This window comes from Culex pipiens, chromosome 2 (assembly GCF_016801865.2).
Source record: "Culex pipiens pallens isolate TS chromosome 2, TS_CPP_V2, whole genome shotgun sequence".
Classification (NCBI taxonomy): Eukaryota; Metazoa; Arthropoda; class Insecta; order Diptera; family Culicidae; genus Culex; species Culex pipiens.
In genome coordinates, this window is record NC_068938.1 from 17,023,002 (window position 1) to 17,047,614 (window position 24,613).

General features: G+C 34.3%; 1 protein-coding gene across 7 annotated transcripts in view; it reads left to right on the forward strand.

Moving 5' to 3' along the window:
* LOC120419474 (uncharacterized) overlaps positions 1-24,613 on the forward strand; it is a 402,142-nt gene that overhangs the window by 58,466 nt on the left and 319,063 nt on the right. For all 7 annotated transcript variants that reach the window (XM_052708548.1, XM_052708549.1, XM_052708550.1 and 4 more), the window contains exon 2: positions 7,058-7,139. The gene's annotated coding sequence lies outside the window, so the exon portion shown is untranslated. The remainder of the gene's footprint in view (positions 1-7,057; positions 7,140-24,613) is intronic.

Genomic DNA, 24,613 nt, shown 5'->3' on the forward strand with positions numbered 1-24,613 from the left:
AACAAAACATAAAAAAATACCTCGTGTTTTATTTTCATTTTGTGTAATGCTCAGCAGCAAATTGTTTACTATTTGTTTTATGTTGAAATTGGTACACCTATAACATCATCTTTTTAAATTCACTTCAACAAATGAAAATATGCCCGCCTTTAGGCTTCGATTTAAAATAAATCGCCAAAAATCAATTTTCCAATCAATTTTTGATTCTTAAAAGCTTTGCAAAGAAGAATTTTGAAAATGTAAGAATATTTTAAGGTTTGAAGTTTTATTTGTTTTATGTGATTTTGCCAATGTTTTTAAAAATGCTTTTTTTAGGGATCAACTTTGGCTGTGTTTTTTTACTAACATGTCGACGCCGTCGTGTTAACTTGTCATACGTGTATTTTGGGCCAAACTGAGTTAAGAACGCCATCTTGTGCAGCTCAAAATGCCTCACCTTTTGACCTTCACAGATCCCCAAAATTTGATTTCAATTCTGAGATATTTAATATATGCATTTTTGTCACTTTGCATATGAAAGTAGTTTCAATCTTGTCGTGCTATCTTGTCACTCCCAGAAAATTGATGTAAGTGCGACAAGATAGCACGACGACGTCGATTTGCTATATTTTCAGTAAAAAGAAGCATGCAGTAATTTTTAGAGTGTCCCAGACAATGCCTCTACGCATTTTTTTACAAATGAAATGGCAAAAAAATGAAAAAAAGCCAAAAATTGAAAAAAATTACAGAAAAAAGTAAAAACAATAGGTAGGCAAAATTTAATAATATTAGGTGGTAGAATAGGCCTAATAGTAAGACAAGAAAAACGTAAAACAATAGAAGTATAGTTTATAGAAGTATAGTTTATCGTAGCACAAAATTGCACAAAATGTTCTCCTAAACAAGAAAAAAAATAAAAAATCGAAAAAAATGGGCTCTAGAGGGTTGAATAGTGATGATTCCAATTGTATTTTTGTGTTTAAAACTAAATCTAAACAATCACATATACATTCAATATTCTTCTCACATACTATTTTTAATAACTGCAATTTTTCTGAAGACACCTATCACCAAAATTTTTGCTGTCATAATAGAGATTATTGAATATGTTCGCAAATTATTTTGTAATTGTTTGCTGTTTAATTTGTGTGTTCATGTCTATGGACGTATCAATAATAACAACCATCTTTTGTTTATAAGAAAAAATACCAGAACAATGTTTAAACAAAAAAAAAATATCAGTAAAGTACCGTTAGTAAAGTTAATAAAAATGTTGAAAAAATAGGTTTTTCGGTGTTTGTTTTTGGAAATTGCTATATGACAGACTTGATTTCTCAGTCTCGAAAATATTTTTAACAAAAAGCTCGTACAATTTCCCTAAAGTTTGTCTTTGACAGCTTGACTCGTTTTAATATTTAAGTAAGCTTATTTGCTATCCACGTTTCTACCACACACACTCCTATTTTCATTTATGAGCAATGTAATTAAGTTGATATCTTTAAGCCCATACATCCAATTGAAATTCTGTCAAAGGCAAACATATGGGATATTTGACGACCTTTTTGGTAAAAATATTTTCGAGACTGAACAATCAAGTCTGTCTTATAGAGATTGAAAAAAAGACGCCAAAAAATCTATATTTTGGATATTTATATTTTTAATGTATCTTCACAAGGATTGGAAAAAGGACAATAGTCAATATGGAGACTTTTATGTAAAACTACCTAGGGAATCGATTCCCACTATCGGTTTTTTTTTTATAATGACGTTTAGACCACGTTAAAAAAACAGTTTTAATAAATGATTTTTGTATTTTTTTTAGGAGAGACAAACCATCCTGAATTTTTGGTCAGTCTTTTTGAAACATCTTAGGATATTTCCTCAAACATTTTGAACGAAAAAAATCGTGAAAAAAATTTAATTTTTAAACTTAAAAATCGAAAAACCGTGTATTTTTATTTCAGTGGATTTTTTTCCAAATAACCCGTCCAATTTCCTACAAGTTTGTCCTTGGCCACTTTAGATGCGATGCAACGGCTTCGAGGTACAGTAATTTTGGAATTACAAAATACGAAAATATTTAAATTACCTGCGCCCGTCTCAAATATTATTTTCGAGTACAATTGGCTCTATATACACAAAATGGCTTATATAGACCTAGGATAACATGTATACAGTCAAACCTCTTTTTACGCGAATTTTGGTTCTCGCGTAAAAAAAATCGCGTAAAAAAAGTTCGCGCTATTTTGAATTTTTCGCGTAAAAAGAGTTCGCGCTATTTTGAATTGCCCGCGTAAAAAGAGTTTTCAGATTTTTTTAGTTTTATAAAGTATTATATATTTTTAATAATAATAATGTAATTCCAGGTTATTCAAAATAGCTTCAGTGACCTGCGCTGTATATTCTACAGCAGGTTGGGATGTTCTGGGTTATCCAAGAACTTCCGGAAGTAATGAACTGATTATCTATCTTTTCAACAAGGGTCTGTACCAGTGTACCCACCATCGTAATAATTGCAGGTAGCTTCCGTGACCTACGATGGTTACCTTGTGATCTGTTAGAATGTACTAGGTCATCCAAGAACTCCCGGAAGTAATGGCCTGGATATCTACCGGATCAACGGGGGTCTATATGGGTGAATTAACCATCGGTATAGCTTCAGATAGATTCAGTGGACCACGATGGACATCCTGTGGCATGTTGGATTGTTTTGGGTCATCCAGGAACTTCCGGAAGTCATGGCCAGGATATCTGCCTGATCAACGGGGGTCTATATGACAATATTATCCATCGGTATAGCTTCAGGTAGCTTCAGTGGACCACGATGGACATTCTGTGGCATGTTGGATTGTTTTGGGTCATCCAGGAACTCCCGGAAGTCATGACCAGGATATCTACCGGATCAACGGGGGTCTATATGGGTGAATTAACCATCGGTATAGCTTCAGATGGCTTCAGTGGACCACGATGGGCATTCTGTGGCATGTTGGATTGTTTTGGGCCATTCAGGAACTCCCGGAAGTCCTGGCCTGGATATTTTCCTGATCAACGCATAAATGTCCCATTAGAATTAGCATTCGCATTTGAGGACGAGTTCCTGGATGTCTCAACATAATCTAACATGTCACAAATTGTCCATCGTGGGCCACTGAAGCTACCTGCAGGAATACCGATGGATAATATAGCCATGTAGACCTCCTTTGATCAATTAGATATCCAGGTCATGACTTCCGGGAGTTCCTGGATGACCCAAAACAATCCAACATGCCGCAGAGTGACCATCGTGGTCCACTGAAGCTACCTAAAGCTATACCGTTGGTCAATATATCCATACAGACCCCCGTTGATCAGGTAGATATCCAGGCCATGACTTCCGGGAGTTCCTGGATGACCGGGAGTTCCTGGATGATCTAAAACAATCCAGCATGTCGCAGAGTGTCCATCGTGGTCCACTGAAGCTATCTGAAGCTACACCGATGGTTGATATAACCATACAGACCCCCGTTGATCAGGTAGATATCCAGGCCATGACTTCCGGGAGTTCCTGGATGACCCAAAACAATCCAACATGCCGCAGAGTGTCCATCGTGGTCCACTGAAGCTACCTAAAGCTATACCGTTGGTTAATATATCCATACAGACCCCCGTTGATCCGGTAGATATCCAGGCCATGACATCCGGGAGTTCCTGGATGACCTCGTACATTCTAACAGATCGCAGAGAGTCCATCGTGGCTCACTGAAGCTACCTGAAGCTATACCGATGGTTAATTCACCCATATAGACTCCCGTTGATCAGGTAGATATCCAGGCCATGACTTCCGGGAGTTCCTGGATGACCTCGTACATTCTAACAGATCGCAGAGAGTCCATCGTGGCTCACTGAAGCTACCTGAAGCTATACCGATGGTTAATATATCTATACAGACCCCCGTTGATCAGGTAGATATCCAGGCCATGACTTCCGGGAGTTCCTGGATGACCCAAAACAATCCAACATGCCGCAGAGTGTCCATCGTGGTCCACTGAAGCTACCTAAAGCTATACCGTTGGTTAATATATCCATACAGACCCCCGTTGATCAGGTAGAGATCCATGCCATGACTTCCGAGAGGTCCTGGATGACATAAAACAATCCAACATGCCGCAGAGTGTCCATCGTGGTCCACTGAAGCTATCTGAAGCTACACCGATGGTTGATATAACCACACAGACCCCCGTTGATCAGGTAGATATCCTGGCCATGACTTGCGGGTGTTCCTGGATGACCCAAAACAATCCAACATGCCGCAGAGAGTCCATCGTGGCTCACTGAAGCTACCTGAAGCTATACCGATGGTTAATATAGCCATACAGACCCCCGTTGATCAGGTAGATATCCAGGCCATGACTTCCGGGAGTTCCTGGATGACCCAAAACAATCCAACATGCCGCAGAGTGTCCATCGTGGTCCGCTGAAGCTACCTGAAGCTATACCGATGGTTAATATAGCCATATAGACTCCCGTTGATCAGGTAGATATCCAGGCCATGACTTCCGGGAGTTCCTGGATGACCTCGTACATTCTAACAGATCGCAGAGAGTATACCGAACCTACTGATGGTAAAAAACCCTGATTGTGGTCACCGTTGAACAGGAATATATGACCATAATGGTTAAGACTTCCGACAGTTTAAAATCGGACCGCGTTATTTTGAATTTTTCGCGTAAATTGAGTTCGCGTTATTTTGAATTCTTCGCGTAAAAAAAACCGCGTAAAAAAAATTTCGCGCAAAAGGAGGTCGCGTAAAAAGAGGTTTGACTGTACAAAGTTTCATTCAAATTGGAAAGGGTCGGGTACAAAAGTACCAGAAAAATCGCTGATTTGAGCTGAAATTGCTCTTTTACTAATTCCTATTTGTATGATCATTTATTTCAACAACCAGAGGTCCAATCTGCAATCTCTCAGGCAATTTTATTGGATATCTTCAAACTTTTCAACAACTTTTCGAAAAAAAGTTTTCATGGTTGGACATTTATGGACACTATCAAACACGAAATACTATTTTTCAGTTAAAATTAAACTTCTCTCTCTTTAAAAAAATAGTAAAATTTCCAATTATTTTCCGAAATTCCCAAATTTTTTGCCTTCAACTTTGCTGAAAACACCAAACCGATTAGAAAATTCCTTCAGAAGGTTTTCTAATCTAATCTAATCTAACCATAGCGCAGCCAGTCTTTCGAGGGCATCCTGGAAAATGCCTTAGGTTGATTAACGCCTAGCATCCTCTTGTCATTATTAACATTTGCAGTGCCCCAATGCAATAAATTGCTTTGAAACATCACAAAACGTTAAAGCGGCCAGGCCAACTGCGTAAAGTTTACCGCAAAGATGATTCGTTGAATTGGATTGAGTTTGAACACGAATGTTCAAACAGCAATACAGTTCTGAATCTACAGGGGAGGAAGAAACGTGGGGATCCCCCGCTCACGTTCCTGTTTTATAGGCAATAAATCGTTGGAAGCCACCGTGCTAAGAAGTTTTGGTGCTCCGGGACCCTCGGGGATGGGACATTGTATTTCCACAAATGCCCTGGACACTATTTGCCATGGTTATAGCGACACAACTCGCTCAAAAAATTCCTTCAGAAGGTTTTCGAATATTAACGTATTATTTTTGTATGAACAGCTGCCAAAATTGTATGGAGCCTTGTATGGGTGAACCAGTAACACGAAATTTCTTCTTTAGACAAAGGGAACACCCCCAAAAAGTTTGAATTTATAAAAAAAAATCCATTTCCGTTTTTGAGCAACTACAAGGAAGTTTTTGAATGTTTAAAATCAACAGTATCACATTGATGACTTCTCTACCCTACTGTAAATTGTGCCTAAAAAGTTAAAATAAATAGCGCTTTTGAACTGTCGTATAATTGCAATGATTTATCAAAGGCAAACCACGATTATTTCGCTATTTTCTGTGGATCTCACCGTTAAAACAAAATCCGCGAAGAGGAAAGCTCGCAAAAAAAAAAAAAAAACATGAAGCAGCGAATTATAATGAAATTCCCATTTTGCATTTATTCACACAACTCACAACCATTAACCGAGATCCAGAGAGCAGGGCTTCGGCCATAAGCCCTCCCCGGAATGAAACCTCGAAAATGTCGCATTTCGCGTCGTTGAGGAAAAAACACGGCCTCCGGGTGACCTCCGCTGTGTTGCTTTTGCAGGGTTGGAAAAAAAACGGGGGAAAACAGCACAGCAACGAACGGGCGAATAATGGGAAGTGATGGTGCGAAGAAAATCGCCACCGGCGGGAAAGGTGAGAAAATTCCTGCCGAATTTGGCGCGGGCACGATTTTTTCTCACCTTGTCCGGGGTCGAGCATATCATTATCGGGATCGATAATCGCGTTTCCGAGAAAAGAAGGGAGGAAAATCGAAAGAAAACTATGTTTTGGGAGTTTTGCGAAAAAAGAAATCGTGAACGAAATGTAATCTGAGGGGAAATTGCGGAAATTTCTACAATGTTTTGTCTAGCTGGAAAGGATTTCATTCGCCATGGAAAGGGGCAAAACGAAGTAATAAACTGTATGAGTTACGGAAGCCATTTCATGAGATAACTTTTTATTAATGCAAATGAGATGCAATGGGCTGGAAATGGGTTTGACTGTGGCAATGTGGAGTTTGTAGCTTTCGATGTGATAATGCGACAATATTGTTTCGTTTTATTTGTTCGGAATATGGAACTGGATTATTCTCGATACTGTATATTTGAATTTTAATGACAATTCAAGCTTTTGAGCTTGCATTAAGACAATAGCAAATAATAAATTTGATATTCTATATTGGCCAAATACAAATTCATTTTGATTTTAAACAATGTTTTAAAAACGATGTTACATGAAAGCATTTATCCCGTCCATTGAACAAACGTTTCATTTGAATAAAATGTAAAAAAAACGATTAAAAAATTGCCTTCTTCCTTTAAGCTACACCCGCAAGCTAAAAAAACAGAAAATAAATTAATTTCGCCCCATTTTATTTACGACCGGTCACATCCGTTAGCTTTCAACAGACTTTTCTTTTCTCGAATTTCAGCAGCGAGCTTTTCTCGAGAAGCTCCATCCTCCTCGTCCCGCTTCAGCAGCAGTAGCCCAAACAGCCTCTTCAAACAGCACAGGTACGTTTTTTGGGGGGTGAAACCCCGCACTCTTACTTTTACCAATTGAAAAGTTTCATTCTGAACAGGGCCAGATGAGTAAAGCCCTTTTTCTAAAAGAGAGCAGTTTGAAAACACTTGACCGAAGAAATAAAGAACACTCAAGTGGTTGGAAAACTTTGTGCTAAATCGATTCTCGAAAGAGTTCTTGGGGGTGGGAAGTAACATATGAACTTCCATGCTCGCCGAGATGGAAAACGCAATTAAGCTTGATTTAAGGCCGATGCGATTAAACGTGATAGCGGTGAAAAATGGGCGTCACTGGTCTCGGGGTTTAAAGCGTTTTTCCCCAAAAACGAATAAAAGAGAAAATGTGTTCCGCACACGTGTGTATGTGGGAGTGTTTGTGCCCCTCCTGGTTTGGTGTGATTAAAATAGATTGATGTGGCCGTGCGTAGGATGCTGGCCTCCGGGGAGGTGGATTTTTATTTGCCCCGTTTTTCACCTTCTCTTCCAACTCGATTGGATATGTGAAAGGGAAAGTGAGAAAATCTCCATTTTGTTGATTAAATTCGGCAGGACGAGCTTTCACGTTCTGGATTAGGGTATAAACATTGGAAGTAGGCTTACATTATAACAGAATTTAATTCATTTTACAAATATTAAAAATTAAACAAATGAACAAATGAACAAATATTAAAAAATAAACAAATGAACAAATAAACAAATATTAAAAATTAAAAATTAAACAAATGAACAAATAAACAAATGAAAAAATGAACAAATGAACAAATGAACAAATGAACAAATTAACAAATGAACAAATGAACAAATGAACAAATGAACAAATGAACAAATGAACAAATGAACAAATGAACAAATGAACAAATGAACAAATGAACAAATGAACAAATGAACAAATGAACAAATGAACAAATGAACAAATGAACAAATGAACAAATGAACAAATGAACAAATGAACAAATGAACAAATGAACAAATGAACAAATGAACAAATGAACAAATGAACAAATGAACAAATGAACAAATGAACAAATGAACAAATGAACAAATGAACAAATGAACAAATGAACAAATGAACAAATGAACAAATGAACAAATGAACAAATGAACAAATGAACAAATGAACAAATGAACAAATGAACAAATGAACAAATGAACAAATGAACAAATGAACAAATGAACAAATGAACAAATGAACAAATGAACAAATGAACAAATGAACAAATGAACAAATGAACAAATGAACAAATGAACAAATGAACAAATGAAAAAATGAACAAATGAACAAATGAACAAATGAACAAATGAACAAATGAACAAATGAACAAATGAACAAATGAACAAATGAACAAATGAACAAATGAACAAATGAACAAATGAACAAATGAACAAATGAACAAATGAACAAATGAACAAATGAACAAATGAACAAATGAACAAATGAAAAAATGAACAAATGAACAAATGAACAAATGAACAAATGAACAAATGAACAAATGAACAAATGAACAAATGAACAAATGAACAAATGAACAAATGAACAAATGAACAAATGAACAAATGAACAAATGAACAAATGAACAAATGAACAAATGAACAAATGAACAAATGAACAAATGAACAAATGAACAAATGAACAAATGAACAAATGAACAAATGAACAAAACAAAAACAAAAAACAAAAAACAAAAAACAAAAAACAAAAAACAAAAAACAAAAAACAAAAAACAAAAAACAAAAAACAAAAAACAAAAAACAAAAAACAAAAAACAAAAAACAAAAAACAAAAAACAAAAAACAAAAAACAAAAAACAAAAAACAAAAAACAAAAAACAAAAAACAAAAAACAAAAAACAAAAAACAAAAAACAAAAAACAAAAAACAAAAAACAAAAAACAAAAAACAAAAAACAAAAAACAAAAAACAAAAAACAAAAAACAAAAAACAAAAAACAAAAAACAAAAAACAAAAAACAAAAAACAAAAAACAAAAAACAAAAAACAAAAAACAAAAAACAAAAAACAAAAAACAAAAAACAAAAAACAAAAAACAAAAAACAAAAAACAAAAAACAAAAAACAAAAAACAAAAAACAAAAAACAAAAAACAAAAAACAAAAAACAAAAAACAAAAAACAAAAAACAAAAAACAACGTAATAAGTGTAGCAAAGTTGATTTTTCATCATGCTTTACTGAACTTTTCAGCACTCTTAGTTTTGGTGACGATAAGGAGACCTATTCTTCAAAACATTTGTCCAAGTTTTTGATCTTTTTTGATTTTTATTATTGATTATTAGAAGTAATTTTTATTATTCTCATTTATTTTTAAAATTTTATGTTTAATAATTTTTTAAGTCGATCAAACATAACCCTCTCTCCCCTTCCTGCTAAATTTTGCACCAATTGGCGTTTCACATTGCTGATAGCAAACGAGATCATTTTTGGATGAATCCAACCAGAAGCAAAAAAAAACGTGTGAATTTAAAACTCTCTTCTTCCCGCTGCCAGAACCGCCCAGGTGGTGACGCCAGAGCCGAGTGTTGAAAAGGTGGGAAATGAAATTGGTGGCGAAATTTATTGGATTAAGGGTACGCGTTCACGCCAGATAGGATTAAGTCCCGGTGCACGTGCAGGGGAGGATGGTAAAATTGATTCGATTCGATGGAATTGAGCAAGATTAATTACTGCGGTGTTCGAAAGGTTGGGTTAGGGGGAGGGGGGAGACTAATCGCGAGCGGTTGACTGAAATCGATAATTAAAGTTTGTCGGCGAAGAAAGGCGAAACCGCCAAGATTGACTGTCAATTTCGTTAATTGATACCGTCTAGATCAATTAGTAGATTAGAGTTGACTTGATTGAGGAGACTTCAATTGGATAGATTTTTAAAATGTAACTTTGCTTATCTTTTAAAAGCCAATTACCAACATTCCGCAGACCGCACTGGCAAGTAATTTCGCAGCGAAAAAGTTTTAAATTAAACCGATCCCAATCAGACAATCTGGTACGAAGAGAACATCTGATGTAATCTGTCCCCGAGATCAACTTTTGGCCGGCCACGACAAGATTGGATTACTTTTTCAATCAAGTTTGAGTCCACTTCAGAAGCAACTTTTTTCTCAGTACGATTCCAGCTCTTGCTGTCTCTTCTTCAGCTTGTAGGACATATCCTCCCACAAGATAAAGCAGCTCATCTCGAAACTGCATCAAAACAGGGACAGCGATTTAATCCTACGAGGATAAAACGTGCCAATCTTGGATTTAAAGCCGCTTCCCTCGTTCTACACAGTGACCTAAATTTCTTTATAGGCCGGGCCTCTTCAGCGGCAGTGTTGCTGAAATTGCTTTCCGGGACTCTGTGACATTGTTCTGGCGTTGGATTTTGGCAAGTGGGCATCAGCTCTCCGGGAGGGGCGAACGATTCCCTCTAGTCCTTTTCTGCTCCGAGTAATGGACCACATGGGCGTAAGCTGCCGGAGCGTGGCGATAGTAAAAACGAAACGGGGCTATAAGTGAAAGAAGATGGTAAAATGTAAGGAATGAAGTCATTTAGAAGTGTGGTAACACTTTTTCATAGAGGTTTTATCATATAGGGAAATAACTCAAAAAATAATAAATTTGAAAATTTTAAAATTAAAAAAAGATCAAATATTTTTTATGCACAGTAAAAAAATCAATCAAATATGACATAAATATATTAAGCAGGGATAGGAAGTTATCGATTGTTAACGCTTCTTGTTATTCAATATTCATTTTTGTTAAAGATTTGTTGCGTAGTAAAGAGAGAGAACCAGAAAAATCATTATTTTGTGTTACATAATATATGAATGGAGGCTTAATTCTGCGGATACAAAAAATAAAGGTTTAAGGTTAGTTTAGAATAAATCATTTTTATATATTTATTCGGGAACTCAAACTTTTTTTAAATTTGCTTTGAATGACTTTTTGCCAACCGCTTGGAAAACTCTTAGTTTTTCTGTCTACTTATCATAACCAAAGATAGCAGTTTATTATAGCACTCGTTTGTGTGGCGAAAAGTTCAACTTTTCAGCGCCAGTATCAAAAAATGTTTCTTTTCCACACTGTTTTAGTTTTTGAGTTGACCTCACAGACATGTAACTAATTCTATATAATATTTCAGAATTGCTCAAAATGTTACTCGTTGTAAAACTTTATTTTTCAGCATTCTTCGTTTTTTTAGCTCTAGCTGTTAGAATTATTATTTTCAACATACTATCATTAGGTATGCACTAAACTAAAATAAAAATTATTAGATTAATTTCTTCAAAATAAAAGCCTTGATAGCTTCAACACTTCTGTACTGTGTCACAAACCTTGAAAACACATTTACCTTTAAAAAAAAATTACAAATTCATTGAGGAATTGATAAAAAAAATCCTGTTTGAATTTTAATTTCCAAGAAAAAAAATTAAAATCCAACATTATTTGAAAAACTTTCAATTGGTTTAAAGCAAAATACCGACTGTGTTTTTTTATATTTTCATTTTGTTTGTTTTCTTTAAAACTGAACTTTTTCAATCACTCAACATTGAATACTAAGAAAATTTAAAAAAAAATGTTAATGAAATTTAATACAAATTCAAAGTTCTTCATACTTTGCTGTAGATTATTATTTGCTAAACTTTACTTAAAGTTAGGCAACTTTTTTTTAAAATTTAGGACAATATTCTTTTCTATAATTTTTACGATCTGTACTGAACTGAGGTTCCAGAATTCAAAATAATTTAAAAGATTAAAATGTTTTTAGGCTGGTACAAATTTTATTTTAAGTTTTTGTCCCCCCCCCCCTTCAAAGTTGGCTCGAAAAATCAGGGGGCAAAAAAAAATTTTCAAAAAACTCTAATATTTCAATGAAAATTTAAGTGCAATAAGTTGAAATTAATTTTGAATGCATTCCCCTGCGCTTAGAATCATTTTTAGCATGTTTCGGTTGATTTAAAAATCATTTGAATTTTTGAAAATTTTCAATGTTTATTATCGCAAAAAGTTTTTTTTCGCTAAAATTTTGGTTTTCGTCAAATTTTACATTTTTTGAAAACTAATGATTGCAAAACAACTGAACTAGTGTAAAATGCATTTTAAAACACCTTTTCCGTGCAAATGTTGATTCTATGGCTTGTTTTTTCAATATTTTTATTTTTTTATTTTTTTGCCCCCCCCTCGAACCCGGCCCGAGCCGAGGGACAAAAACTTTGAAAAATATTTGCATCGGCCTTATTTCACTCAAAAAAAAAATTTTTTTTGCCGCCTTATGTTTTGCGAATTGCTTTTTAGAATTGACAAATTGGGAATGAATTTGCAATGGCCATAACAAAGTCAAAAAATAAAATGTTGTGAAAACTTAAATTTAAAATTAGACATTATCAAATATAATTTCTTCCAGCAAGATGCCCAATTTTGCTTTGATAATATTTCAATAAATATTGATTGATTTTTTTCTCTACAAAAATTCCAATAAAATGCTTTTCAAAAGGAAAACTTAATTTTTTCTTTCGATGAAGCTAATTTTTATACGAATCTTTACATCTTACTATGGTTTGGCACTTAAACACAACTTTTTATGTTATGAAAAAGTTAAAAAAAGAAGATCTTAATAGGTTGAAATTCAATTATTCAATTAAATTAGACTACTTTCATTTAAAATTCAAAAAATTGTCAAATAATATTTTTCCAAAATACTTCAAATTTTTTTGTAAATTTTCCGTCCGTTTAAAAATAATATTTTTTTTAATTCCGTTGTATACAGTTATAGTTTCGTCTTTTTTATACTTAAAAAAAACAATGACTGCAAAACAACTGGACTGGTGTAAAAAAAGCACTATTTTTTTTGTAATTTCAATATCTTTTTTTTAAATTTTCATGCAACCCCCCTTCCTTGCATCGAATGTAGTCTATGTCGAGGGTTATTAATATCAAATAATACTTGTAACTACCAGGTGAAGTCATCAATAATTTTTAAGAAAATTGATTACAACTCTGAAATGGTTTGTATTTAATTCATTTTTACGAATTTGTGTCTCAAAAAAATTTTTTTTAATCAATATTTGACTTCCTGTTTGTCAATCATTGATTCACGATGATTTTCATAACTTAACATGGAAGAGGAAAATCGTATCAACGCGAGCTGGGTACTATTCTAAACAAGTTGTTTAGAAGGAATTTCGTGAAAATATTGTAAACGAAGCAATAACGTCATGATTCGAATTCCCGGACGCTTCGAAACCCGGACACTTCATCTTGTTTTATCAATTATTTGGTTATAAGTTCGCATTATGAATGTCAAAACTGTGTTATTTGATGAATTCCAACATCAACTTTCATTTAAAGTTTGTTTGAACGCTGTAGTTAATGCCAAAACAATTAAATACAATAAAATTATAAGTTTACCAAAAATGCGAAACATTTCACTTGAAATATTTCATAGGCGTTCGAAGCACCGGGAAGGCAAAGCAGAAATTTATGGTTTCGATTTCCTTAAATTCTAGCCAATTTTTATATAAAATATCGTTTGTATTAATGTTAACAGCTTATTTGAGACCTAAAGAATGTCATTTACTAACATTTCAGTCCAAATTTGGGCGATTCATAAGTAAAATCGAGTGTCCGGAATTCGAAGCAAAAGTGTCCGGATTTCGAATCAGCTTTTATCAGTGTCCGGGATTCGAAGCACAACAAGTCATTTTAATTTTAAAATTCTGATGAAAAATTGTTAGAAAAGACATATTTTGCATGCATTTTCTTGAAACTGACTGTTTATACTACGTCCTGATGATATTTCTACATTTCCAACTTATTACATGATTTTTTGCCAGCTATAACAAAAATGATATGCTACTAAGTGTCCGGATTTCGAATCATGACGTTATTTATATCGTCTAACGAATAATCATGGCAATGATGGAAGTCGTCACCTTAATATTTTTTTTTAGTAATGCTATAACAAATTATCTTTTTCATTTTTCCAAAGCTTATCTAGAACAGAAAAGTTACTCAAGCACTTGTAATTCCGTTCCTTTTCTGACCGCTCAACATTCCTCGATGCTGGAATGGCTGTCGGTCACCAGCTCATGGACGTAAAGCTATTGCACTTTGATTAGCTTTTTTTTTTGTTGTCGCTGGTCCCTGGATCTGTTTGTGTTTTCCGTTATCTTGTAAGCACTTCGTATCGCAGTCCGTTTGCCCTCTGTTTTTTGCAAGATTTTCCTAAAAGGAAACGAAAAAAAAGTCCTGCTGAGGAAGCTGTTTCTCCCAAATCTGCTAAATTATTCATGAAATACTTGCCAAGATTGTGCGATTCGTAGGGAGCGATAAAGTTTTGCGCGCCTTCAAAGTCTCCCTGAGAAGACGTTCTTCACCCGAAGGTTTGGAAGCCTTAAAGATGCAACATGTAAGCCACCGTTATTAAACGTGTTCAACGAGAAGAAAATCGTAACGGCAGCCGGCTTCGTGATCACAATGCGGAAAAGAATGGAAACTTTCCTCGGAAAAGCTCCATGTTTGCATGAGGTGGAGGGGAGCGAAACGCAATTTTGTGTAACGCGTAGCTGCCGAAAAGTTTACAGCTTGTGACTGTGACACACATACAGAATTCTTTTCGTTGTAGAATATTAACTTGAGGCGGCTTTTCTCATCATCTCCAATGTTGATAGGATTTTTGTGGGTAAGTTTTCAACCCTTAAACAACCACAAGCCTTCTTAAAAATTTTAGAAGGAAAAACATAATTTAATCCGCATTTCTCCAGGGGATTTCTTCCAAAAAGTAACTATTGCCACACGCACGTGTAGCAAATCACTCACTCGCACGTATTCACGTAACATGCTCCCCTCCTCACGTAAGATAAATCGAAAACTGATGGACCGTTTCTGATTGAAAATTTTGCCCTGCCCTAAACGGCAAGGAAGAGGTTGCGATGAAGGTGATCCGTGGTTTTCGATCAAGCATTTCTGCTGATTTTGTTGGTTTTCCCCCTGAGGGTTGAAACTGCTTTCCCCCCACCGGCGGGCAATTCTTGTCACAATTGATGGGGGTCGATTTTCCGGTAGCGACGATTGGAAATTTCGATAGATAAACGAAGACCTTTTTCTTCAGTGGGAAAGTGGTAACCTTTGAATAGGTTTGATGTGATGGGTTTATTTGGAAATGTTTACTTTTGAACGTTTTAATATGTCAAAAGTAATACAGTTTTGATTATCCGAAGGTCTCCAGGAACTAAAGATAATCAAATAATGGATTTTATCATTAAATTCATTTACATTCTTTAATATTCAAATTCTAGAAAAACTCAATTTTTGTTAAATTTGAGTGGATTACCTGTTACATTTCCAAATGAATTTTCTCAATATTTTGGATTTAAAATTTCCAGATCACTAAAAAGCACTTTAAAGATCATATTCAAGCTCAACGATCCAAATTAATAACAGGAAAAAACAACGTGATTCGATTATCCGAAGCGAAGTTTTTCCGATGAATTCGGATCCTCGAGCCAAGACTGTATAACTGTTGTATTTAAAAAAAAAAGTTGTATAAAATGTTTTACTAGGAATATGATGTCATTACATTTTTCGATATTTACATCATTTTAAAAGGTCTAAAGAAGATTTCGTTGTGTTTAAGATATTTTTGTGCGGAATAAAAAAAAAGGAAAATTGCTGGAAAATGAAAAAAAAATGGAAAACTGCTCATCTTTTCGAGATTTTGATTTTAAGGAACATCGCGCTAATTTCATTTTCGTTTCTGCATAGTTCGATTTAATTGCTTCAATTTAGCAACAAGTTCAAATTTGTATTTAATTATCATTGATCTCTTTTTCAAAAATTTAAACAAAACCATTTAAACCATCTTGACTTCAAGGAGGAACTTTAATTAAAAGTAAAACAAATATTTTATCTCCATTATTAAAAATACAAAATTGTCGTCAATAACAGATTCAATAATTTTTAAGAAAATTTAATTTTTTTTTTTCGAGTCAAAAATCAACCCTAGAAGTGCCGATACTTTAGAATTAAATCAGAAAAAATGTTATTTTAATTATTGAATGTACAAAATAGTCATCAGTGGCAATTTCCAAAAAAAAATTTACTGGATATTTTTGTTGATTTTTTTTGAGTAAAAATCAACCCTGAATGTTTCCTATGGATTTTGAAATGATACTTAAAAATGATCATTGCAAATTGAAGATTCGAAAAGTACATTAATCCTCTCTTCTAATGACTTTCACGCGATTTTGTACAGTCATCAGGAAAAGTTTTATTAATTTTATGCATTCTGGAAATATTTAAAGTAAAACTTGTTTGTTTTTTTTTACAACTACTAGACTACCTTTGATCGCATAAATGTCCCATATGCATTTTCATCACTTTTTAGTTTGAGCAAAGTTGCTCAAAACTGCGTTTATTACAAAACCTGCAAAAGAATTCGTCAGAGCTAAGTTTTGTTGAAAACTTTATGATTGCAAAATAAGTACTGATGACCGATTCTTCGGCTCCTTTTCAAAAATATCCCAAGTATTTTTCAGCATTTTGGCTGTGGTGGCAAAATAAATGAAGAAACCCCCCAATGTTATTACATATTTGAAAAGATAATTGATTTTCCTACAAAGAAGTATCATGCAGAATGAACCATATAGTACCTGTGCTTCCCCTGAAATAAAAATGTAGCGTGACGGGACAACATCGTAAAACTGGACTTTTAAAAGGCACACTACAAAAATCGGTACAGTTTGGCCAGTTTGATTTAAAAAAAATTTTTGCTCTTCTACACATTATCACAAATTAAAAAAAAATGAATCTTTTGCTCCTTGAACTGAACCAATTGGATGAAATTTGAGTTTTTGCCAGCCATTTCTTTTCGTGACGGGACAACGAAAGGAGCAGATTTATGAAAAAACTCATCTCCCATTCAATGGCTTGCAGACCATATTTGGTCAATATGTTTGGCTTTTGAGTTGAGAAAACGCATTTAAAGCACATTGCTATTATTGAATCATAATAAAAATGAAATCTTTCATATTTAAAATCACAATGAAAATTGAAAAAGTTGACATTTTGGTGTAGCTTCGCCAAGAATCGGTCTGATATATAATGCAATTAATAACGGTTTTTTCGATGAATTGTTGATACTATGGCTTTCAATTTGAATTATTCGACTATGATCAAGGTTAAAAGACATAAACTTAAAAAAATATTTGTGTCGGCCTAAGTTTTTAAAGAAAAAAGTCATTTTTTTTAATTTGGATTGAAAAATGAAATGAGGAAAATTTGATATTTGGACAACTTTTCAAAAGCTATGCTATATTATACAATTTTGAAATTATTTTTATTGACAAGTTTTCTTTTGAGAACGTTAAAACCGACGCCATAGTTTTCAATTTTCTTTTAAGTATTTTTATTTGCATTAATCTGTTTTTTTTTTTCATTTTGAATAGAATTACCTACAACTTTGCCAAGGATCCAAATCGATCAGAAAATTCCGTCTCAAGATACAGAATTTCATAAATTTACATATTTGTAAGTTTAAATAAGTATAGTCTTCAAATTTAAATAAGGGAGTTTTCCGTGTATACGAAACGCGTCGGTTCGTTCGTTTATTGCTCTACATTTCGATACGATTTTTGCGAAGTTGGCGTGACTCTGCGGTGTAAATTTGGTGTTAGCATTTTATTTAAAGATCAAATTTTGGGTATCAAGTGAAGTTTTTGCCTAATTTTGACGATTACCCCCAACAAAATCAAATAAAAAAAAAGTTTTTATTTGGGTTTTCACGCCATTTGACATTTGCTGCGGCGCTGTTCCATTTTCCGTCGTTCCGGAGACATTTTTTTCAATGGGCATAGGTTGCATAAAACTTTCTGCGATAGCTTGGATGCAAGTCAAAATCGTACCTCTTTTCATCGCAGGGGATCGCCGTCTCGTTTTGTAACAGGGGGTAGATATTCAAGCTTCGATCTTGTAGAAGTGAAATTCGAACCGTTCATCGCGATAAATGGAAAATCGTGAGAAAAAGTGAGCGTTAGGTGAATAGTTATCAAAAGTGGGTGCTGTTGCTGTGATATTTTGTCGGCGAGGGATTATCCTGAAAATGCCGCTTCTAGATTTTGTCCAGTTTCCTGCTCGACAATAGTAATAATGAGACTCGGTTTCACGATTTTGCGCGTCCGGGACATCCTGAGCAGTGTATCCTTTTCAAAGAATTTATGAATTTAAAACATTGTTTCGAACTAGAGGGTGACGAGCGGGAATTCCCGGGAAAAATTTCCCGGGAAATCGACCATTTTTTGACCTCTCGATTCCCGGGAAATTTGGTCGAGACTCCCGGGAAATTTTATACACATAAATATCGAAGCAACATTATTTAAGCTAATCAAAAAAACAATTGAGAAATTCTAAATTGTTTAGAACATTGGGATCTCTAATTTTCTTAATCAGAAAGAGTAAATTTAAATTTGTCAAAAATTCTAATAATTATAATTGAGATAAGCCAAAACAATGTGGATTCCAAAATTTACCTTACTTAAAAATTATACCCTAGAAATGGAAAACTAAAAAAATTGAATATAATTTTTATTTATTATTTCTAAGAGGGAAAAGCCAAGTCAAGATACGTTCAATTTTTGATTCTATGACAATTTCCGGAATTCCATTCCCCGGAATGGATGTTTTCCGGAATGGACGTTTTCCGGAATGGACATTATCCGGAATGGACGTTATCCGGAATGAAATTTCCCGGAATGGACGTTTCCCGGAATGGAAATTTTCCGGAAAAAAATAGTTTTTTTTATATTACCTGATTAGACAATGAATGGAATCTAGCCTGCTCGCCTACTTGTGGTTAAGAATTATTTAGTTTGTACTCCGTTGGTTTGACCTAGTCACATTTAAGGAACTCGATATTTTGACAACAATATGAATGATAAATACATGAATGATAAAAAAGAAAGTGAAATGTTCGGACACGAACAATAGAAGCAAACGTTGACTGTTGAAAAAATACTTTATTAACCATCACGAGATGTAACAATGTAGATCGATAGATATTAGACAAACACCGAATGTTTTTAACATTCTTAAATGTGATTTTATGTAAAAATTGTCACTTCTTTTGTTAATCAGTTGACTTTTGTGACTAAATTCTACCAAATTTTACTATAAATCAGAATGATCATTTTCAAAGAAGGGACAACCTCTAGAAAAAAAAAGAATTCAAAAGTTCAAAGTATAATGTGTTTTTCTTGAGGTTTTCCCTTCTTAGAAAATAAACACTCTTTCATCAATGTGATGGGATTTTGTGTAAGAGATTTCCCTCCTTGTGTTAATCAGTTGACTTTTGTGACTAAATTCAGAATGTTTATTTTCAAAGAAGGGAAAACCTCAAGAAAATAAAAAGCTTTTCAGAAAATCAATGTATAATGCGTACTTTCTTGAGATTTTCCCTTCTGTTAAAATACACGATCTTTCATCAAAGTAATGGGATTTTATATAAGAATTTTCCCTTGTTTTGTTAATTCTACTTAATTATACACTTTTTAAAAATACACGATCTTCCATCAATGTGATGGGATTTTGCGTAAGAGATTTCCCTTCTTGTTTTAATCAGTTGACTATTGTGACTAAATTCTATCAAATTTTACTATAAAGTCGAATGATTATTTTCAAAGAAGGGAAAACCTCTAGAAAATAAAAAGCTTTCAGAAAATCAAGGTATAACGTGTACTTTCTTGAGGTTTTCCCTTCTTTAAAAATAAACATTCTGCTTTATAGTAAAATTTGGTAGAATTTAGTCACAAAAGTCAACTGATTAACACAAGAAGGGAAATCTCTTACGCAAAATCCCATCACATTCATGAAAGATCGTGTATTTTTAAAGAAGGGAAAACCTCAAGAAAATACACATTATACTTTGATCTTATGAAAGCTTTTTATTTTCTAGAGGTTTTCCCTTCTTTGAAAATAATCATTCTGCTTTAAAGTAAAATTTGGTAGAATTTAGTCACAAAAGTCAACTGATTAACAAAAGAAAGGAAAATTCTTACATAACATCACATTGAAAGAATGTTAAAAACATCTGGTAATTGTCTAATATCTATCGATCAACATTGTTACATCTCGTGATGGTTTATAAAGTATTGTTTCAACAGTCAACGCTTGCTTCTGTTGTTCGTGTCCGAACATTTCACTTTCTTTTTTATCATTCATTCGTTTACCAGCCGAGACCGTGGTGTAAGGGTAAGCGTGATTGCCTCTCACCCAGTCGGCCTGGGTTCGATCCCAGACGGTCCCGGTGGCATTTTTCGAGACGAGATTTGTCTGATCACGCCTTCCGTCGGACGGGGAAGTAAATGTTGGCCCCGGTCTAACCTAGATGGTTAGGTCGATAGCTCAGTACAGGTGTAGGAGTCGTCTCCTTGGGTCCTGTCTCTGTGAAGTCGCTGGTAGGCAGTTGGACTAACAATCCAAAGGTCGTCAGTTCGAATCCCGAGGTGGATGGAAGCTAAGGTGTTAAAAGAGGTTTGCAATTGCCTCAACAATCAAGCCTTCGAACACCTAGTTTCGAGTAGGAATCTCGCAATCGAGAACGCCAAGGCAATGCTGTAGAGCGAATAATTTGATTTTTTTTTGTGTTTATCATTCATATTGTTGTCAAAATATCAAGTTCCTTAAATGTAACTAGGTCAAACCAACGGGGTACAAACTAAATAATTCTTAACCACAAGTAAGCAAGTGGGCAAGATTCCATTCATTGTCAAATCAGGTAATATAAAAAAACTAATTTTTCCAGGAAATGTCCATTCCGGGAAACGTCCATTCCGGGAAATTTCATTCCGGATAACGTCCATTCCGGATAATGTCCATTCCGGAAAACGTCCATTCCGGGAAATGGAATTCCGGAAATTGTCATAGAATCTCAATTTTCATATCCTCCTCTTTTTTTTTGGTGCCAAATAGTCATTTTGTGACTCGCATCTACCTTAATATTAAATTATATTTTGAAAAAAAAAAAAATTAAAGCTCTTGCATTGTAAAGTTCAGGTACAGCAATTGTGAACATGCGGGATTTTCTGACTGTAAAAATGTAACTGTAAAAATTTCATCAGTGAATATTTACAGTTGATCTTAATTTTCCTTCTTTAAACAACTTTTAATTGTTGTTTTGAGTCGTTATTTATCATATTGTAAAAATGCCACTGCAAGGAAATTTAATATCTGCTACATTTTAACTTCACAAAAATCTTTTAATAAGTTCATGCAACTTTTGAAAAATCACTTAGTGCGAATGATGATTCCTAAACATTTGAAACTACAATGTTGGGTCCAAATAAGCTCATTAAACGATCTTGTATAAACAGATTCAGAATGAAGATCAAAAGGAAGAAATAGTCCCTCAATAATGAGGCTACTTAAATTTACTTTATAATATTTTTTTTTTACTTTTTTACTTAAATTAACGTTTAATTGAATAATTATAAACTATTTGTAACTAAAATTGTTGAAAAAAAAACAAAATTTATTATTATTCTTTTTAAATTATTGGCACTTTTGGCATAATTGAAAAAAATCCCGAGTCCCGGGAATTCCCGGGAAATTGCAAAATTCAACTCTCGATTCCCGGGATATTGAAAATCTCGAGAATCGTCACCCTCTATTTCGAACTATTTGACTTTTCTTCTACTACTCTTAATTTCCGTTCACTCTTTTCTTCGTTATATTTATTGAATATCTATCTTGTGAAATCCTTATTCAATTCTTTTACGCAGTTTTTCCTATTTTAAAGTCTAATCGTCAATAAATTTTTTTTACTTTAACTATCTTTATCATCTTGCTTCTGTACTTTAATCGTCTCTATTGTTTTCAGCAGGGTATGCAGGTAATTTATTATACAACTCAATTTAAATTGAATATAAATGAATAATTATGTATTATAACACTTAACACACCCTACAAACAGGGAAGGGAAATAAGAACCCGCACTTGGAGTAAGGTAACTTTGATAAGCACCGCACTTTAAAAAAATCGAGTGCGGTGCTTGGTGCTAAAATGAAAATCTGGTGTCTTAATTCTGCCATGTTTTTAAGTATTGTAAAGAGTTTTAAAGAAGGAATCGAAAAAGTGAAATTATGGGGAAAATGACACGCTTGAAATCTGGTTCTGTTTTCTCCATTTTGATTATTTTTTTTACCTTCATAATGTAATTTCTGAATTTGCGCAATTTAGATACTTTACCTGCAGAAATCTCCGTTAGAATGAAAATATTTCTTCATATTTCCCTGAACAAAATAGTGCACAAAAATCACTTTGGAACGGTTCGGAGACGCAGGGGAAGGTATTTTTTTTTTAATTTGTCTGAGAATAGACAAAATGTTTATTCACCTTTGCCAACATTTTAAAAAAGCACAGATTCTTCATCGCACATCAGTTTTCGTGAGGAAACCGATTTCGCTATTTTCTAAATGGGTTTTGGGAATGAATATTTTTTAAAAATCAGTGGAAAAATAAGCACTTTCAAGCTGAGGTGCCTATAATAAGCACCGAAAAAAACTGGGGGCAGGTGACAACTAAAGCACAGCACCCTTGACTTTTTACAAAACTGGGTGGCTAAGTTCGTTCCCTGCCTACAAAACACCAATGCAATCATAAATCGGAGCGTTTGGTACGGTATGTCCACGCATCCTTCCTCCCCTGTAGATTCTTTGAAATGTGATCCGTTCTCAGAATCCTCTCTGCGGCAAACACAACGCAGTAGGGCTGGCCGCTTTAATTTTTGCAATACATTTTCGGGTGTTCTCGGATGTACTGCAATTATTAATAATGGCAAGAAAAGTGCTTGGGGCGTTATCTAATCACAAGACTTTCCAGCATGCTTTCATCGGACTGGCTGCGTTTGTGTTAGATTAGATTAGATTAGATTAGTATAGTCTTCAAATTTAAATAAAAGCGTGAACAGCTCCACTTGACAAAAACAATAGTGTCTTAGAATTCTGTTAAAGAACTTTTACTATTTTTGAGTGTGACGATCACAGGCCGAGAATAATTCAAAAAAAAAATATTTCAATCATTTCAAACTAATTGGAAAACTTTAAAATAAAACACAGGTATAAATCAAAAATAGGTCTGTAGCGTCATTGTTCTGTTTCCTTACAAGAATAATTTTGCAGACAAATTTTATTTTCAAGATTTACACCATTCTTTTGACGAAGAAGTGCAGATATATTGTCAATACTAATGCTGGTTTTGACATTTTGTTCGAAAGCAAAATAAATATTATTTCATTATTTATACAATTTATTCTGTTAATATACTGAATACCAACTAAATAGCTTTAACTGAATGTTTAATCAAAATCTGTCAACACTTGAAGTCGTTTTTCAGAGGTCAATCGACAATATTGAATCATGTTGAACAATACAATCAATCTGCCAACACCTTCCAATTAAAGCTCGACCATCGTTTTCAAGCAATTCCCCAGATAATATCAACTAACAGAACTCACTCTCATTTTCTTCTTCTTCCGTCACACTGCAGTTAAGTCTAAGTCCCGGTGCAGCAAATGAAAAAGGTCCGCCCAGAACCGTACCAGGTGGCCCAGGTGGGATTTCCCTGTCCAAGTCAATCATCGGACCTTTGCCATGCGGGCGTCGACCGAGGGAACGACGACGGAGGTCTGTTTGATGTGGTGGGGGTGGTGAAACTAGAACTTGTCACTGAGTTGATGCTGCTGCTGCAGTTCTGAGAAAGTTGCTGGGCGAAAAAGCAAGGCAAAAATTAAATTGGATTTGGAACAGTCTGCATTGTGAGGGATGGCTTGCTGTTGAGGGAAGCGGGGTTGGGATTTTAGGAGGTGGAATGTTGGGAAATGTGCATCAGGTTTCGGACAAGGAATCTAATTATTCTGATGCAGAATGTGGTTTGTTGGGGATGGTAGGAATTCACTGGACGTGTTTTGCAAACAACAATGTTTGGTTGGAATTAATTATTTCAAGCGGGAAGTTTACATTGTAATAATTTCCGGTGGAAATGGTTTCTACGATGCATATTCATGGAATCGAATAAAGAGGATTTTAAAACCGTTTTATTTACATAGAAATAAAAAAAGTTGAAGGAAGAATTTATGAACAGAATCAATAATTAGTTTCCACATGACATACATTTTGAACGAGAACAGTCATCATTTTGCATAATTATGCTGAGAAAGCGATACATGAAAGAGCTCTCGACTGCAGCACAACATTTCCAATTACGAAACTTTTCAATTAAGCCACTGTGAAAAATATAACCATGTTGCAACTGCACTTCAAATTACATGCTTCATGCAATGTTTCTAGATTTCCACATCATCAAAGCGGTTTGCTGGTACAGAACTGTACCATGCCTGCATTGGTTCGTGCTGATCAAATAGACAAGCAGCAGTCTCTTTATGGAATTAGCATCCATTAAATGTATGACAAATCTGTGAGGCGAAAA